Here is an 18,127-nt window from a genome sequence, read left to right as displayed (position 1 = left end):
GGCATAGTAAATATATTTAAGTTTCTTCTCAAACAATGAAAAATAGAAGCTCATGAAGTCCAAGAAAATTTTAAAACACCCAGAAGACCAAATCAAAAAAAAAAATCTTTCCACTCCATATTATTAATCTTTAAGCACAGATAAAGAATACTCAAATACATACTACTAACTAGAATATGAGAACAATATTTTTTGTTGTTTTATGCTGTTTGTAGGTGATATATTTTTTGTTCTTTATGCTGCTTGCCCTATTAGAGCGTTTACCTGTCTCTTTTTTATGTTGCTATTTTTTTTTTGCTTTTCACACCTTCTATTGCCTTGAACATTAGTACAGCACGGCCAGAATTTATCTGTGTGCACAATCATTACTTTCTTTCCACTGTTTGTTAATTATAATTAACATCTCACCATCTAAGATAAACACAAATTCAGAGTGAAAGGGCAAAGACCTTTGAAGCAAACATCCTGTAAAAAGGCAGGAGTAATCATACTTTTTATTTTTTCAGTCGTGGGGGCTGAACTCTGGGCCTGGGCGTTGTCCCTCAGCTCTTCAGCTCAAGGCTAGTGCTCTACCACGTGAATTGTAGCACTTCTTCTGGCTTTTTTCTGCTTATGTGGTGCTAAAGAATCAAACTCAGGGCCTCATACATTCGAGGCAAGCACTCTACCCGAGCCAACTTCCCAGCTCCTTACATTTACTTTTGATTTTTAAAAAACCTGTTGCAGCACAATATCAGTAAGTTGCCTCATATTAGTAAAAGGAATGATCCATGAAGAAGTAATTTTAGTGGTCTACATATATGCATGTAACAGTGGTACACCCAAATGCATTAAGCACTCACTCATAGACTTACAACTGCTGATAGATACCACATAATAAAGAGAATTTCATGCTGCACTTTATAAAAGATGCATTAACCAAATAAAACTTAAGCAAGGAAATCTCAGAATTAAATGTTAGCATAACATTTAATATATCAAACATTTCTTTAACTCCCCAATACATATTGGAACTTTTTCCAAAATATATCGTATCCTGGGACATTCAGCAAGCTAAAAAATGCTGGCTGTTTGAAAAAATAAGATTAGCAACTTTAATCTAGTATGACTATAAAAAATTAGAGACCCAAATAAACAAAATGAGATATGAAAAAAGAATTTATGACAACAAATATCAAAGAAATACTAAAGACTACAAGGTATTAGAGTTTTCAAAAACCTATACTCAAATAAATTGGAAAAACTTATAAGAAATACGTAAATTTCACAAGGCATACACGCTGAACTAGACAAGAATCACATGATTATCTCAATATTTGACAAAAAAATCTTTAACAAAACCCAACGGTATCTCTTTATGATAAAGGATCTGTTGAAAGTAGAAAAAGAAGGTACATACCTGAACATAAAAATGTCTGTCTGTGACAACCTACAGCCAACATTATACTAAATAGTGAAAATGTAAAACCATTTTTTCTAAAACTAAGAAAAAAAGGATGCCCACTTTATTTGATCAAAGCACTGCAAAAGCTATGAATAGGAGTAATAAACCTGAACACAGAGCAAGCTATCATGACAAAACTACCATGAACACTATACTAAATGAACACTATACAAAACTACCATGAACACTATACTAAATGAACACTATACAAAACTAAAACCATTTTCTCTAAAATTGAGAACAAAACAAGAATGTTCATTCTCTTAACTCCTTTTCAGTACATGAATGGAATTCCTATCCAGAGGCATGGGTTCGATTCCTCAGCAAAAAAGAAAAAGACCGAAAGTGGCGCTGTGGCTCAAGTGGTAGAGCGCTAGCCTTGAGCTGAAGAGCTGAGGGACAGTGCCTAGGCCCAGAGTTCAGGTCCCACGACTGGTCCCCCATAAAAAAAAACATTTGTATGTATAAAAATCTTCAATATATAATTAATTTTTAAAAAAGTTTTAAGTCCTCCTAAAAACTTCTAGACCCAATTTTTTTTAAATGAAGAATTCTGTCAGGTGATTTTGACACAATGAATAATTTTACAATAAATGATGTCCTAGGAATTGGCACATATAGTTTTAAAAAGTGGCTTGGGAAAATTGGGAGGGAGCAGAAGAAGAGGTGACATTGTCCAAAAGAAATGGACTCATTAATTGCCTTATGAAATGGTAGCCATTCTGTACATCAACTTTTTAATTATAAAAATATTTTTTAAATATGCCAAGTTTAAAAAAACCTCGAAGATCTAAACATAACTCACAAACTACAAAACTTTAAACGAAAGCACATGAAACCTCATGTATTCGTGTTGCTTTGAAAATGACTTCTGTGTACACTTAGTGGGCTTTTTTGTTTGTTTGTGGTTTTAGTTTTGTCTTTGGATTGTTGTTGGTCTTTGTAGTTGATGTCATGAAGCTTGGACTCAGCCTGGGCACTGTCACTGAGCTCTTCAGCTGGAGGATAGTGGTCTACCACTTTGAGCCACATCTCTACTTCCAGGTTTTGAGGACTTTTCATGAGTGCGCCACTAGGGCCCGTCTACACTTCAGATTTTTTTTTTTTTTTGTCGGTCGTGGGGCTTGAACTCTTGGCTTGGGCATTGTCTCCTCAACACGCTACCACTTGAGCCACAGCGCCACTTCCGTCTTCCGGAGATGAGAATCTCAGGGACTTTCCTGTTTGGGCTGGCTTTGAACCATGATCGTCAGATTTCAGCCTCCTGAGTAGCTAGGATTATAGGTGTGAGCCACCAGCACCCGGCCACTTCAGTTTTTTATTAGGAGATAAGATACAAAATTTATTTTTCAAGTAAAGGTTTGCCAAACAGTCAGGAAACAGATGTATTTCAAGTAATGCAAGTTCATGTATGAACTCTGTGAAGATGCAATAAATAACCTAAATAACCATTACTTCTGCTATATCTATTCCTTAGTGTCTTTGAGCAAATTTCTTTTGGGACATTATTTGGATCAGTTCTAACCTGGACTACAGTGTCACTCATTAAGCTCTGCTCTCCTGGACCTCTCTTCTCTAGACCTTCATTCCTGAATCATCGTTATTGGACTCACTTCACAAAGCCTCCTTTCAGCGATAGCTGTAACTTTTTTCTGACCAAAGAGCTGTATCAACAAGCATCTGGACACACATCTACCCTGTACCAAACTGTTATCAGTCTGCCCCATGGAACTTGGATGTTTATAATTGCCTTTCTGCTTAATAGAAATTCCAATTTCTAAAGACTCTTTCCATCCCAATTCCTTCAGCAAATCAGTACCTCTGAATATTTACTCTGAACAACAATCTAGAAAGTGCTGGAATACTCTTCTTGAAAAAGCAAACTGGTAAACACCCTCTTTCTTTCATCATTCACCACTCTTTCTCTTCTTGCAAACATATGGCCCTTTCTACTTACAATATTAATTATCTTAATTTTCTTCACCCACTTCTTTCTCTTCAAGACATTACACATACATACATGGATATATGGATATATATTTATATATATATTTATATATATCCATATGTGTGTGTGTGTGTGTGTGTGTGTGTGTGTGTGTATACATGTAGATTAACCACCTCCAACTTCTTTTTAAACAGTAATAATGACTGTGTCAAAACACTGCTTTCTGGGTTTCTTCTTTCATTCTCTTTTCCTCTCCTTTCTTTTACCTTTCTCTCTTATCTTCTATCTCCTCTGTTTCTCTCTCCTCTTCTCTTTTTGTCACTACCAAAGCTTTAAGGGAAACTTTCAAGTTCTCACTTGGCTTTTGTTTTTTTCCTAAAAATAGCACTCAAACACATGAGCTACCCCCCTCCAAGCAAGCTTTTGTTTATCTACTTATTTTGCTTATTTCTTTTTTTCCTAGTTATTTCTAGTTAATTGGAGATAGATTCTCAACAAACTGTTCAGGCTGGTTTTGAGATGTGAGCCTCAGAATGCATGTGTTCCTAGGATTGCAGACATGAGCTACCAGGGCCCAGTTTGTGCTGTCTATATACTTTATAACATTTACATCCTCCTGAAATGATAAATGTTATTAGTTCTTCTGTATATATAAGGAAAGTGTTGCAGATCTATTTTTCAGAACCAAAGTTAATAAACATTAACATGTGGATTTAGGCACAGGTTATTTAACTAAAAATACTATACAATAGATAAAGCTGGACCTGTCCCTCCCATAGTATCCCTCCCCTCCTCAAACTCTTATGGACTGACACCAGTCTGCTGTTTTACTTGCTCTGCTAAAACTGTTCCTTGAATTCAGGCCTTTGTAAATGCTTGATTCCAAAATTCAGTGATTTTTTTCCAGGTCTTTACTTCTGAATTCAGAAATGAAGTTCCCCACAATTTTTCCCTTCTCTGATTTTTCTCACTTTCACCTCTTCTTAATCCCCTTCTTGATTATATCAGTTCTTGATTTTCTTATTTTTGATTCTTACACAGTAAGATAAAAATTAGCCATATATTTTGGACTTCTTTTAGTAACTCAGTAATCATTTTTAGGCTCTCATCTTCTACACTTGGCTAAAACTGGCCAGCTATTCCCTGGTGGAATTTGTATACCAAATACATTGGAGAAGCTTTAAAGATATTTAAGAAAAGGACACAAAACAACATCTCTAGAAAGATGGCTTATATTTACATTTTCATACTAAGAAGGCACCCTCTTAAACTTCCTTCCTATTCATAAAGTCTAAGTAATGCCATCAAAAGATAGCAGCAGCACATAAATAGTCTGCAATATGATACAAAAACAGCAAAGTTGTAAGCCATGAAGTATTATGTAAAGAACTGAAAATATTCAAACAAGACCAAGAAAAATGATACCATTTACACTATGTATCTCCTATAAGCTTACTTATAATACAGCATTATATGGACCAACCTTATCTATCTGCTTGTTTTCTTGATTTGTATAGAACGTAAATATGGTACACTTGTACAGGTTCTACCAAGTTAAAGACTATTTCTGGGAAATGTTTACAATACATGATGTATAAAGCACAGCTGTAATGAGATGATGTTTGGTTATTAAATTGGTGAGCAGTTATGCTTTAAATTTTTAATTGAAAGGCTTAAACTCCAATTTGGTTTAGGAACACAGAAACATATTCTACTGTGGCATAGATAGGGAAAAATTCTTTGTCTTTAATCAACTTATCATGAAAAAATGTCCAGGCCTTTATTATCTAGAGAAATCTCTGGCTGTCATTAATGATTTCTCAAAGAGACAGTATTAGTATAGGCCAGCAAAAGGAAAATGAAGTGAAGTAGTATACACGTGCAAAAAACAAATTCCTTCCCTTCTATAAGTTAACCCTGTCTCCACTGCTAAGTTTACCTATTATCCTTCACTTTCTGTATTTAGTAACATAATTTTCCCAAAAAATGACTGACCTCAACTTTGTTACTGATTCTGTTTTTCTTACTTTCTTATACATGCTAAAGTTCAAAAAAAATTAAGACTTTCTTAGTAACAAGAATACTTCTAAAGAAAGACATCATGAAACAAGGCACTGGTGGTTCAAGCCTATAAATTTAGCTTTTCAGGAAACTGAGATGTGAGGACCACGGTTCAAACTCAACCTACGTAAGAAAGTCTGTGAACGTCTTATTTCCATTTCACTACCAAAAACCTGGAATTGTAGCTGTGGCTCAAATGTTAGTGCACTAGTCAAGCAAATAAAAGTTCAAAAACCTCAAGGATAGTGTACAGGCACTGAGTTCACACCTCAGAACTTGTTCTCTCCCTCAAACAAAAAGAAAAATGACCAGAAAAGATAAACATCAAAATCTAGCAGGAAACCACTGGCCCAGAATACCAATTTGGGGCATATAAATCCAGTACTAGCTCAGAACAGGAAAATTGCTAAAGCATAAACATAATCATTACAATACTCGGGAGGAAGGTAGTAAAATGATCATTTTTTGTTCTTTAGGTAATATCTGAGAAAATTATCAATTGCAATATGACTCCAACTGACAAATTCTCAAACAATTCATCTGCCTGCTTATCAAGAAAATTTTTCGTTATTGTTTCCCAAATATATCAAACCCAAGAATGTATGCGCCCTTAATGGAGACATAAAATCCTTACCATTTACAAAAATAAATGACCTTCATGGTATACTAATAAGTTACCATTTTGGTTCACTCATTAGTTTCCTACTACTGTGATTTTGTCTACGTTTGTGGAGGAATTGGTGAAAGCCCAGATTCTGAAGTTTAAAGATTCAAGCTTCACTGTGAAGCCACTTATTCTCTCCACTGTCCCCTCTCTAGTTCCCATGGCATGTGCTTTATACTTTCAAATATAAACCAAGATCCTTCCAATCATAACACACATTAACAAGCAAGTTGAGAAAATGAGTTATACTTAGTAAATGTTAAAAAAATCTATTGCTTTATTTATATTGAGGGTATGTAGGTAGCTATAAAATAAGGTAAAATTCTCTTTATAGCAAAATGAAAAACATATGTGTGTGTGTGTATATATATATGTGTATACATATATATATATATATATATATATATATATATAACATACCCAAATGCTATAAAATATATTACTAACTAGAAGACCACATTCCTAATGAAAAGATGTGAAAGTAATTTTTTCTGTATAATGAAATTTCTATCAAACTTTTAAAAGTAGAAGAAAATTGACAAAAGTTTTTATCCTTTACTGAGATAGTAAATTTATCTGAGAGAGTTTTTAATTGAAGATTTTTAAAAAAAACCCCACCTTACCACATAAGGGGACAGAAATTAGTCAACCTAGTACTACTGCCAAAATAAGAGAAAACAAATGAAATAGTACAAAACTCAGAATCACATCTACTGTTTGACAAACATGGGCTTTTCAAGTAAAGGAAAAATAATGTTTATAATATGTAGCTGCTAGGCAGAAACTGGTGTCTCCCAACTTTAGTCCCAAGTACCCAGGAAGCTGTGGTCACAGGATCTCAGAAAAGAAAAGAGGATCTCATGGCAGAAAAGTTTATGAGAACCTCATCGCCAATTAGGCAGAAAATAGCCACAAGTGAAGGTGTGACACAAGAGGTAGACCTCAAGCCTTTAACAAAAGACAAGTAAGAAAAGCAAGGTCCTGAGTTCAAACCCCAGTACTAGCACACAAAAAAATTATCTCAATGAAAATAATAGGAAAGGTAGTGCCACTACATCAGTATTTCAGAGCTTAAATATAAATAAATTGATGTTATTTACATAAAATTAGGAATGTATATGGAGGAAACAGAGATTATGTTTTCTAACTGTGGAGTCAGGGAGGAACTTTAAAGCAAAATGTAATTATCAGAAACAAGAAAAAAAGATGGACTAATTTTGGCATAAAATAGTATCTTGGGATATATCACTAACAAAAACTAGGATAACTTATTTATAAAAAATAATCTACAACACATTTGATAGGTAATATAAGTTGTAAAGATATTTTTAAGCTGTCAGATGCAGAGTTGTAGCCCAACAAAATGAAGCTGGCAATTGAAATATAAGAGGGGAAAGTAAAGGGGAGGAATGTAAATGAATGAAGAGTGGATGGTAATGGCAGTATTCAGTCATAATATTCAACGCATATCCTATGAAACGAGGAAAGTTGAAGAAATGGCTTGGGTTGGTGGGAGGGAGGTAGTAAAATGATATGATTGATATTGAGCAAGATACTTTGTACTTATAAACTGGTACATTGACAGATAAACCCTTTGAACAACTACTTGAAGATAATAAAAATATAATAAAAAACAAAAAAAAAAATTAGCTGGGTGCCAGTGGCTACAACTGTAACCCTGGCTACTTAGGAGGATTTGAGTACTGAAGCCAGCCTGGGCAGGAAAGTCCATGAGATTTTCATCTCTAATTAATCACCAAAATGTCAGAAATAAAGAGTTCTGGCTCAAGTGGTAGAGCACTAGTCCCAAGCAAAAAGAGCTCAAGAATAGTGCCCAGACCCCTTAGTTCAAGCCCTGGGACCAACACATGCGCACACACGCGCACGCACACACACACACAAACGTCTTTCAAAACTCACTAAAAAGAAATCTTCCTAGGCTGGTAGTGGTGACTCACACCTCTAATCTGAGCTACTCAGCTTGATATCTGAGGCACTTGGTTCAAAGACAATCCAAGCAAGAAGATCCTTAAGCCTTATATGAAAATAAATAATAAAAAGCCAGAAGAGGATCTGTGGCAACACACAATACAGGCACAAAAGGCAAAACAAAACTTGTTTCAGTGAAATAACAACATATAGTATACTGAGAGTAATATAAATTGTCAAAAAGACCTTTTGAAAATATATACAAAAAGCACTAAAAGTACAAGTACCCTTTAACCCACTGGCTGTAACAAAACAATAAAAGAGAGGCAACTTGATAAGCTAAGCTGATGTTTACCATGCTAAATCATAACTTAACAATGAAGAAACATATAAACTAGCTAGCAAGTGATTGAATAACACAATACCTTTTACTCTGACATTCAGACATCACAATGATAGTGTACATATATATTGATGTAGATAGATGATACATAGCTAGATAGGTAGATATATAAGTAGAAATATATTTGCTGCCAATTATTCAATATTAAAAGCCTTCATAAGCATTTATATATTCCTATTCTAAGCTCTTGTCTCCTGCCTCAACATAAAAGGATAAACATCCATAACTAGCATTTTACAGCTCACTCCATCTTTCACCACACAGTCAAGCCCGCTACTTTTTAAATTTACCTATCTCCTTTTTAAATTTGAGCCTAAAATTCTTACCTTTCTCTCTCTCTCTCCCCTCCCTCACTCCCCTCTCTCTCTCTCCTGACAACTAAAAGTCTAAATGGTCATCATCTTTTTTAAATACTCTCATTGACACCAGGACCCAATCACCTTCTTAGTCTTACTTTATTTCCATTCTTTTTGTTGTTGTGGGGCTTGAACTCTGGTCCTGGATGCTATCCCTCAGCTCTTCAGCTCAAGGTTAGCACTCTACCACTTGAGCCACAGTACCACTTCCAGTTTTCTGAGTGGTTTATTGGAGATAAGAGTCTCATGGCCTTTCCTGCCTGGGTTGGCTTTGAACCGTGATCCTCAGATCTCAGCCTCCTAAGTAACTAGGATTACAGGTGTGAGCCACCAGTGCCCAGCCTCACTTTATTTCCAAAAGAAAGCTTCCAGCTCTCAAAGCAGAGCATTATACTAAGCATGTACCAAATAAATTTATTCCATTAACATTTTCTATGTACCTACTGCATGACAGCAGAACAATATGATACTGAGTTTGGATCTCAAATATGTTCATGTATAAATATGACTAGTGCTTAGGAAAATTGGGAAGTGGAGTAGAAGTATCAATAGGTTATTGATATATTATTATCCTCACAATAGTATGTATATTAGCTCAAATTCCCAAAATAGCACACTGAACAATGTCTTATGCATGTTTTAAATATTTGATAACAATATGTATCTATATAAATATATAAAGTATCAATAGATATTTGGGAATAAGAGAAGTAAGAAAGAGAAAAAAGGCGTTGATTAACCTAGACAAACAATAAACAAGCACTACTATTCTGAAGCTATTCTGAAGCTAAACAAGTACTACTATTCTGAGAAGGTGGAGATTACTACTGTCAAATTCAGATTCACCATACATTTTCCAAGTATACAATTCTCAAGGTATACAAGCAAAAGTTATGGTTATAGTTTGGAAAGAATCCAATAATAGATTTGAAGTTTGTCTCATGAAAGGGTAATTTGTCTTCCTTTCTTAGGGAAAGAGAAAAGTAAGAGTAAATATCAAAACATTCCCAACACAACAGTTGATTTTCTCCTGGTATCATTTAGTGCATTATTAATCTAACTTGATTCATTTTCTAAATTGTTACAGTTCCTCAAACTATGGTGCAGAATGACAATATGAAAAGAATGCAAATGCAGTGAGACAAAGGTAATCTCTATAAATGAGTTGATTTAAACTTGTTTGTCATTTTCTCATTCATAAATGCTACACTGATGCATTTTACTTACAGTGGATTTCACTCACAGTATTCTTTTGCTTGCTTGCATTTTGAGTTCTGCTGCCTAATTTGTTAGCATATGGGTTGAGTAAGGGCAGTTCATGCTGTAAAACAAGAAAAAAATTAATGTCTGTAATCTTAATGCAAAATGTTGCCATCTATTGTTTGAGGAAATGAGAGGGAAATTTCCAAACCTAAATGAGTAAGATGAATCAGTAACTGAATAGAATTTGTCACATATCGTTTCCAATGGGAATAATAAAACAGTACAATCCATCAAGGCATTTTTAAAAAGAAAAGAAAAGGTAGGCATGGTGATTCACATCTGCAATCCCTACTCATTAGACTAAGAAAGATCATCGTTCAAGGTCAATGTGAGACAGAACTTTACAAGACCCTATTCTCAACCAAAAAGCGTGTAAAGGTGCACACCTATCATCTCAGCTAGGGCACACACACACACGGACACACACACACAGACACACACACACACACACACACACACACACACACACACACACACACACACACACACAAAGAACAGGAGGATTACAGTCTATACTGGCTCATACCAAAAGCAGAGATTATTATCTCAAAACTCACAAGCACTTCTGTGCTCATGAGAGAGTAACTGACTACCAAGTCAAAGACTTGAGTTCAAATCCTAGTATTTCCAGAAAAAAAGAGAAAAAATACTTTAAATGATGAAAATATAGCAACTTTCCTTTGAAAAAGGGGATTTAAAGATAGATATTTGAGGCATCAGAACACTGGTTTTAAGGTGAAAGGTTTCAAGACTTGGCTGGGAAGGAATTCTGGACATGGGTGCTCTGCAGTTTTTCAGTGCATGAAAATAGCATGGCAAGGGCACTGAAAACCAGTGAAATAGAAGTCTCCCTTGTATTTTACTGCAAATCTTCAGAAATACAAGAGAAGCCTCATTGGTCTAAAGACTAACAAGAATATTGTTTCATTAGGAGACAATTGTGTTTTTCAGCCACTGTCTTCTCCTAATACATGGAACAGATTTTTAGTAAATATTGTACAATTGATTCTGTACAACTTAAAATTTTGATGCAGGGAGTAAAACCAGATCTTTAGAATCAAGAATCAAAACTGGAGCAGTTTAACTGGGCAGAGTTAAAGGGGGAATAAGAAACAAAGGAAGTAAGCAAGAAAGAATAAAGGAAGGGCTAATAAAATATTATAAGTAAAAGAATCAACACATTAAAAAAACTGAAGCCAATCAAAATACATCACAGTATCCTACTGACTTGGTCAATCCTTCTAGCTTTAATTCTATCCTAGTTATTATGGCTACTCAGTCTCTGAAGACTCAGATCTACAATGTTTAGAATTAAGAAGTAAGTTGATACAATATCAAAAATAGGAAAGTAGCACATATTTTTTTTATTTGTAACATTTTCACATCCTTCAATTTTAAAATACATCATGGGAAAATACAGATAAATAATTACCTGGTAGAGCCAGTAACATTTGACTCAGTTTGGGGGAAAAGATTAAGGTGGTTATATATTTAGAATTTCTTACAATGAGATGTACAAGGCATTATGTCGAAAAATGAAATTTACAACTTTAGCAGGGGTGGGGGGCATGGGATGGGAGGGCAGGGATGGTAAGGAGGAGGCAACAATGCTTAGTAAGAAATGTACTCATTACCTTGTTCATGTAATTGTAACCCCTCTGTACAGTATTTTCACAATAATAAAAACTTATCAATGGTAAGTTTTTAGCAATGTTTATCTTACATCTCTAATTTTGATGATCATAAAAGAAAGCTGACTCTTTTTTTATTGTGAAAATACTGTTAAGACTTCATACTTTGTAGGTCCTTGTTCTGGTGATAGGTCAACATGTGCCACTGTGTTAGGAGCCTCTCCTTTTATACAATTCAGGTGAGGGTGTTTTGTCAAGTTTGGAGTGGTATCTTTGATTAACTTATGTCTGGTATTTCTAATATGATTTATGTATTTGCTTATGTATTGTCTATTGACACAAATAAAATATTAGTTTGTGCCTCATGGTATACTGCCACAAACACTGCACAATTGTTCATGTTTTGACACTGATACTTACTTAAAAATATTTTACTGTGAAGTTACAACATTGAATACTCTCTAGATATAAGTCTTCAAAAATAAATTTGAAATACCTCTGATTACATTGAACATATCTGAAAAGAATGCATATAACATTGGTTTCACCTGACTTTAATAAGTAGGCACCCAAATTCTTGAGGAAAAAAAATAAAATCTCCCTTGAAGTTCAAATACATACATAAAAGTGCTTCAAGTTTATTAGAAAAAGACAATGGATCAAAAGATTAAGTTTGATTAGAAAGGCTTAGTGGTTCTGAAAGATAATGAAATTAAAATATTATTTAACTGAAATTGTTTCTGGAGCTACTCTTATTATTATTAGCACACTAAGCTTAGAAATGGATCTATTATTTCCTTTAAATAAAAGGTATAGGTCAAATGGCTTTATTTTCATAAGTTTTTTAAAAAGTGACTTGAAGGTAGTAGGTAGGCCAAAAGGAATAAAATTGCTGTCTTGCTTACCCTTCATTAGATCCTCCTTTGGTCATGTCACTCTTCTTGGTGTGATCACCTCAAGAGCAAACTGCATTCAAAATCAATGATCCCAGAAAATCTTGGGCTACCCACTTATCCTGATAGGTTCTCTTCAATTTTCCCAGAGTAGTCATATTTTACTGCTAAAATAGTAAAAACAAGCTTGTCATGCTTAGAGTGCTAGTCATTTATTCTTCATTGATCAAATAGACATTGATGAGTTTCCTAGTATATATCCTCTGTGTCAAAGGCTAGAGATATGATAAGAGGATTTTTCTATTGTAGGGAAAAGATACAGTAGATAATAGATAATTATCACACAAACCAAGTGATGAACAGTATTAATAACACAAAGAGGAAAAAAAGGTACTCACCTATTCAGGTCCATAATCGAAAGAAAAGTTGATGGAAAAGTGCCTCCAGGAGACTAAAAAGGCCAACAGGATCCCAAGAAGCTTATTAACAGCAACGTCCTGTGGGTAGTAACAGTTAACACTAGCACCTTTTCCTGCTTCCTATGAAGGATGTTGTTGGCCTATTACAAAAAAGCTAACAACACTGAACTTTATCACTGAGATGTCAGTATGTCACAAAAGAAAGGTATAGCCATAGTTTCCACTGTGTTCCAGCAGTGACATCAAATATGCTGAGTATTCCAACATGACATTATTTGGTAAGGAATGTGTTCTTCAGTGATCTTGGGAAGCTGGAAGGCAGTAGATACTATTCTCACAGATCTACACCAAATCCAAAACATTTCTCCTCACTTGCTGTTAGCAAGAAAACATTTCCTTGATATGCTTCATTTGTTGACCTCTCTAGGCTGGTCCCAACTTTGCCTATTCACAAGAAGATGAAGGGTTCAATCTTCTAAAATGAATTTATAATGCTTCTGTACTACTCATTTCAGTTTGACAGAAGCTCTAAAATCTGACGTTCTTATTTATCTAATGAAACTTTAATTTACAAATCAAACTAATAAACGGGTAAATTTGGGTCAAATTACACATTATTGACTAAAACTATGCAAAAATTCCAGGGTTGTTATACTGTTGAACATACCTGATAAGAATGTATTTGAAGTTATTTTACCTGACTTTAACTAGGCAACAGATCTCCATGAGGGAGAAATGTAATCTCTCTTGGGAGTTCAATGTGTATGTATAATATGTTTCAAGATTATTAGACAAAGACAAGAGGCCTAAAAATAAATTTTAGCTAAAAATCTTGCCCTGAAAAACAATTAGTAGTAGGAAAATATTGAGGGGAAAATACTAATAACTAAAACTGCCTCTGGAACTTTATAAAATTATTATCAAACACAAAAAGGAGTTGATTTTTTAAATCAAAGGTATATGATAAATGGTTATTATTTTTCATGAAGTTTTTTAAATGACTGGTAAACAGGACAAATTGCTGTCTTGCTTTCCCTTCATCTGGCTCACCTAATTCCATTTTGGACATTTTGAAGTGTGTTCTCACCTCAACCCAAGGCTACATTCAGAAATCACTAATCATGGAAGTTATTTTGCTACTCTTATTCTGAATGATTCATCAATTATTTTACTGAGTATCAATATAAGTTATGATATGCCACTTTCAAAATAAAAAAACATAAAACAATTATCACTCATACAATGCTATTCATTCATTAATCATTTAACAAATATATTTTGAACAGTTTTGTGGGTTGGGGGACATGGGTATATCTGCAGTCCTGGAGCTTGAATTTCAGGCCTGGGTGCTGTCCCTGAGCTATTTTGCTTAAAGCTAAAGCTCTACTATTTGAGCCACTTCTGATTTTTTACATAACTTAATTGGATATAAGGATCTCCCAGGCTTTCCTGCCCAGTCTGGCTTTAAATTGCAATTCTCAGATCTGACTCCTGAGTGGCTAGGATTGCAGGAGTGAACTATCGTGCACAGCTGAGAGCTAGAGATATAGTGATGAGCAAAACACAGATTATATATAGTCTTATAAACTGTAAGTCTTCTACGGAAAAGGGTCATTAGACAATTCCACACAAAACATGTGAAGAATAGCATTAATTCCACAAGGATCAAGGCAATTGTACTCACCTATTCACAATAGGTGAGTCCACAATCAAAGGGCAAGTTGATGAAAAAGTTTTCCCAACAGACAAGGAAGGCTGACAGGAACCCAGGAAGCCTGTGAATAGCAACTTCCTGTAGATAGGCACAGTTAAATATCAGCACTTTCTTGTTTCCTCTAAAGATGCTTTTGGTCTAAACCCTTTATCCCTGAGGAGTTAGGTGAGTCACAAAGGAATGGATTGGTCACAGAGAGCCTTGTTTCCTAGTAGTGATCAAGAACCCTGAGTATCCAATGTTATGACCTCAGGTGAGGGATGTCTTTTTTATACTGTCCTTGAGCAGCTGGAGGTTATAGACATAATGACATAAGACTATATTCAGTAGGCTAGAAGACATTTATCTGCACTTGCTGTTAGCAAAGAAGCTTCTCCCCAGTGTTTTCAAAGGTCTAGCCTCTCTAGAGTAGGTTCAGTTTTGGACAAGTGGGTGGAGGAGCCATGAGGCAAGAGAATCAGCAGGAATTCTGCCAAAAAGAAATTGCCCATTCATTTCAGGGTGAAAAATATGTTTTAGTACAGACTTAGAAGAGTGTGGCTTCTCATCAGTGGCACAAGGTCAGCAGCATCATGGGACAAGCCACTGATACATGCTGTACTGCAGGAACTCCAAAACATGACAAGAAATGTTACAAATGCTAACATACACCATATCCTTTTTGTAATGTGTACAGAAAAGTTATATGCATATATAGAACTGGTAAGTAGTCTCTCTTGGGGCCAAGTATCAGAATGGAGTTTGCCACAGTGAGCCCAAGATACTTAAAAAAGTGATGGATGTGTCATAATTGCATGGGGCATGGCATGGTAGGGTGTGTCTGTTTTCTAGGCTATTAAAAATTAGAGGCAGAAAGAATTACTTGAACCCAGGAACATAAGCCTACCCAAACATATTATAAGCTAGACAAACAGCAAACAAAAAAGCATTAGTAGCTCCCCAACTGGCAGGGTAAAGAGGCTTCATGGAGGCAGTACAGGTAGCAGTTCTTGTCTTTAATTGTTCCAGCCCAAGGACCACACATGAGAGTAGTCAAGCCTTTAGATCTGTGAAGATTTGGCCTGAGTTATCACAGAATGTAGCACCTAGCATCCATGACCAGCACTAAAACTGCACCATTATATACATCTAATCCAGATAAACTTTCAGAGAGCAAAAAATATTTTTAAAAATACAGAAAAGAAATTCAAATAAACAAATGTTTCACTTTTGTATTCTTATTTATTATCCCAGTAGCAAGTTCATAAATAGATGAAGGAGCCATCTGTGGTAGAAATGATAAAGGAATGAAATAGAAGGAAAAAGTTGTTTTTTTCTGACTACATTGCCTTATATTTAGTCATGAAAGATCTGACCAGGCTATATACTCTCTTTCAGAAGTTCATATAGAGAATTTTCTATAGAGGAGAAAGAAGATCAACTGACTTGTCTGGATGGAATTGTTACAGATCACATTTTTCCTAAGCTGATGTCTCTTGCACTGCATATGGAAAAGTCAGATTCAAAAAATACAAACTTCTTTCTTTCTTTTTTTTTTTTTAACAAAAACTCCCATACATTTATTGCTCAGCTCATTCTTAGGGCAAAGAAAAAGAAAAAGGGAAATCAGACTTTTAATTTAAACTACAAATCTTTCTAGGTAGTATTAAATTTTTCAGTGTGAATTAAATAGAGCATAAATATTTATGAATTATCTTGATTCTCCTCCAATGGAGGAGTTGTACATGATTTTGTTACAAGTTTTGTATTTTTTTCCCAAAACCATTGGAAAATGGGACACTTTTGCTTTTGTTTCTTGACTGACTAGACTCACTTTATCCTGAAAGTCTTGTAAAAAAGACCTGGTAAACAGCCCTTCTAAATACAGACATCACGTTGAAGGCATAGAAAAACATATCTACTGAAAGTTAAAAATCTGTTGTTCTATGTTAAGCAAATCAAACAACTTTGCCACACAATACCCAGTCTTTTTATATTGGTTTTAAATTGATGCCCTAAAAAAACATCTAGTGATGGTTTATATGGTGAGTTTGTCTAAGTTGTCAAATCCCTTTGATTTATTTTAACTTTATGTCCGAGACCGGAACTCTAACTCAGTATCCTTCTGCTTTCGCACATTGGCTCTACCAACTGAGCCAAGCTTCCAACCCTAATTAAATCCCCTTTAAAATAAGAATAACTGATTTAGGAGTAACTTTTTTTGCTTACTTCTGTTTTTTTCTATACTGTTAAATATTTTTTGATGCAGTTAATCATATTTCCTTTGTTAAGATTGTTTTATGGTGTTTTTACATTACATAATCCTTGTACTTGGTTTTCTAGAATGGTTTTTAAATCTCTAGTCATTTTAGTTGGACAGAAAGCTCTACAAACTGACATTTTTAACATATATCTAGTATAACTCTATAATCCACAAATCAAACTAATAGATTGGAAGCCAATAAGAGTCAAATCGTAGGTTACGAAGAACTTGAAAAAATCACCAGGGTTGTTATGATGTTGAAAAGATTAGATGATAAAAATGTATTTCAAGTTGTTTAGCACGATTTGTCTAGGCACCAGAGTTCTGTGAGGAGGAAACAATGAAATCTCTGTTGAAGTTCACATAGATATATAAAAAGTGCTTCAAGTTTGTTAGGCATAAAGCCAAAGGCTCCAAAATAAAGTTTAATTATAAAGCCAAGCTGGATGTGAAAAACAATGAGGTAAAGTAGAAAGTTCTTCAAGGAAAATTAATATATAACTGAAATGGTTTCTGGAGCTTTTTAAAAATTATAACTAGCAGACTAAACTTAGAAATAAATCATCTTATAAATATGTTAGAAACAATAGCAAGAAAGAAAAATAATTTGAGTCCTTATCTTGAGGTAAATGCTTGATGAAAAATGTACTCATCCCCTTGTTCATGTAATTGTAACCCCTCTGTATGGTATTTTCACAGTAAAAAAACTTAATAAAAAATCAATCAATTGCCTTTAAATCAAAGATTGGATGGTTATTCTTCATCAGAAGTTCTTAAAATATGACTGGTGCATATATTAGAAGGCATTAAATTGTTGTTTTGCTGTTACTGGCCCTTCTGATACCATTAGGGATACTATATTACTCTTTGTGTAATCACCTCAAATCCAGACTTCTTTAGAATTACTCAACTTGGAAGTTCCTTTGCTATACTTATATCCTGACACACTCTTTAACTATTCTATACTTGAGTATTGATATAGTGAACAATATTCATGTCAAAATAATAAAACAAATAAGCTACCACTAATTGAGGGCTATTCATTCACAATTCAATTAACAAATTATTTTAGGCAGTTTTATGTACATAGCCTCTGCTAAGGGCTAAAGATACAATGATGAGCAAGACAAAGGTTATTTCTAGTCTTGTGAACTGTAAAG

The 18,127-nt window shown here is 34.5% G+C and overlaps 1 long non-coding RNA gene across 1 annotated transcript in view; it reads right to left on the bottom strand.

Annotated features, from left to right (window-relative positions):
* The window catches only part of LOC138836808 (uncharacterized), a 64,492-nt gene extending 49,660 nt beyond the window's left edge, over positions 1-14,832 (bottom strand). Inside the window, exons 1-4 of the long non-coding RNA XR_011375063.1 lie at positions 14,696-14,832; positions 12,991-13,089; positions 12,605-12,759; positions 10,033-10,126 (exon numbers count right to left, since the gene is read on the bottom strand). This is a non-coding gene — a long non-coding RNA (uncharacterized lncRNA). The remainder of the gene's footprint in view (positions 1-10,032; positions 10,127-12,604; positions 12,760-12,990; positions 13,090-14,695) is intronic.
* Between the last annotated feature and the right edge of the window lie 3,295 nt (positions 14,833-18,127).

The sequence above is a fragment of the Dipodomys merriami genome, unplaced genomic scaffold (assembly GCF_024711535.1).
Source record: "Dipodomys merriami isolate MVZ:Mamm:240054 unplaced genomic scaffold, mDipMer1.0.p SCAF_26, whole genome shotgun sequence".
Classification (NCBI taxonomy): domain Eukaryota; kingdom Metazoa; phylum Chordata; class Mammalia; order Rodentia; family Heteromyidae; genus Dipodomys; species Dipodomys merriami.
Note: the sequence above shows the minus strand (reverse complement) of the source record. Positions and strands in the feature narration are given on the sequence as shown.